At 46.9% G+C, this 2,132-nt stretch overlaps 1 pseudogene; it reads right to left on the reverse strand.

Moving 5' to 3' along the window:
- Positions 1-1,599: 1,599 nt before the first annotated feature.
- The window catches only part of LOC119361483, a 33,188-nt pseudogene continuing 32,655 nt past the window's right edge, over positions 1,600-2,132 (reverse strand).

A 2,132-nucleotide genomic window follows, 5' to 3' on the forward strand; every position in this document is an offset into this window, starting at 1 on the left:
GGGTGGGTGGGTGGGTGTAGAGTTTGAAAATGGGCCCTTACACCACCCTTTAGTCCCGGTTCGTGTCTCAAAACGGGACTAAAGGCATTGTCTCAAACCGGGACTAAAGGGCTCATTTGAACCCGGACTAATGCCTTTAGTCCCGGTTTGAGACACGGACCGGGACTAATGCCCCCATGGGTACCGGTTCGTGACTGAACCGGGACTAAGAGCATTACTAGTAGAACCCTCAAACCCTCAAACCCTTATAGCAGTTTAAGGGTTGAGAAGTGCCAGTTTTTGACACTTTTAAGGGTTGAAAAACAGGGGCAAAGACTAGAACCCTCAAACCCAACCCGTAAACTGCTTTAAGGGTTGGATTTGAGGGTTCTAGTCTTTGCCTCAACCCCAACCTTTAAAACTCTCATTTCATATAGCACGCATTTCATCACATTTCATCATATGGCATATCACAAATTCCATCACAATTGACATAAAACAATAATCATTCTAGTTATTATTACAACACCGAATAAAACAATAATCATTCAAGTTATTACAACAATGTTTGAGCAAATTACACTAATTGTTCAAATCAAATAGGACATAGAAAAGTAAAACAAAGATACATCATGGGCCAATGCGCCGCCCATCCAACTTCCAGTGGTGCTCTACTAGATCATCCCGGAGCCGACCATGAGTGGTTGCATCCTCAATCTGACGATGTGCTTGAAGAAAAGCGTGTATGCGAGAAGGGTTTCTTTCCGGTTGCACATGGGTACCAACATTGTCATAGAAATAGGGGAGGTTTAACCCTCTCTCATCCTCTAGGATCATGTTGTGTAGAATCACACAACATTTCATGATGTTCATCAAGGTTTTTTTGTCCCAAAACCGGGCTGGACCACGAAATATGGCAAACCTTGCTTGCAAAACACCGAAAGCTCTCTCAATATCCTTGCGGGCTGCCTCTTGTGCCTTGGTAAAATGAGTCTCTTTTCTTGTCAAGGGCACCCCATTTTTCTCCTTGATGGACTTCACAAGAGTTGCCCATTCGGGATAGATGCCATCGGTGAGATAGTATCCCATTGAGTACTCATTGTCCATGATTTTGTAGTTGCAAGCTGGAGCATCCCCAGAAATTAATCTTTTGAACAAAGGAGATCTATTGAGGATATTGATATCATTGAGTGTTCCCGGCAACCCAAAAAATGCATGCCAAATCCATGTGTCCTGAGATGCTACGGCCTCAAGCACAATGGTAGCATCACGGCTTTTACCGCAATACATTCCGTGCCATGCCTTTGGGAAATTTTTCCACCTCCAATGCATGCAATCAAGACTACCTAGCATCCCCGACCATCCCCTTTTTTCATTCATTTCCATTAATCTCTTTGTATCTTCCTCGTTTGGTGCCCGAAGATACTGCTCACCATACAACCGGATGGCCAACTTGGCAAACCTACGGACTGACTCCGTGGTTGTATCTTGCCCAATGCAAAGATACTCGTCGGTATAATCTGCGGGTATGCCGTAAGCGAGTACCCGCATTGCCGCCGATATCTTTTGATATGCACTAAACCCCATGATACCAGCGGCGGATCTACGACGTTTAAAGTACTATGAGGCGGCCTCACAATCGGTGACAATCTTCACAAACAAACTACGCCGCATTTGGTACCTTCTGCGGAAAAGACGAGGAGGGTACGTAGGTACCTCGGAGAAGTAGTCTTCCATCAAATGTTCGTGTCCCAGAGCGCGGTTCCGGAAGATGGTGACTCGCCCCATCTTCGACCCTCTCCTCTGATCCGTCAGCTTCACGCGGTTTTCAAAGGATTGCACGTCGATGAGGAGGCTCACCATCTCGACGTCATCGTCTTGCAACAACTCATCGATGTCCGAATCGTCGGATGACGACCAACCCGACGAATCGGACAACGAGTCCATGTCGTTGTTGTTCACCTCCATCTACACAATACAACAAACAATAAATTGTGAGTGCCAACAATGAATCAAAAAGGAAAAAAATAAAACAAAAAGAAAGAAAGGAAAGCATACCTGCGGGGAGCTCGGGGCAGCGGCGCGGCTGCCTCTGGCCTGCCTGGCCTCTGGCGCGGCGGCTCGAGGAGGCCTGAGGCGGGAGGCGGCTGGGG

The sequence above is a fragment of the Triticum dicoccoides genome, chromosome 2B (genome assembly GCF_002162155.2).
Source record: "Triticum dicoccoides isolate Atlit2015 ecotype Zavitan chromosome 2B, WEW_v2.0, whole genome shotgun sequence".
Classification (NCBI taxonomy): Eukaryota; Viridiplantae; Streptophyta; class Magnoliopsida; order Poales; family Poaceae; genus Triticum; species Triticum dicoccoides.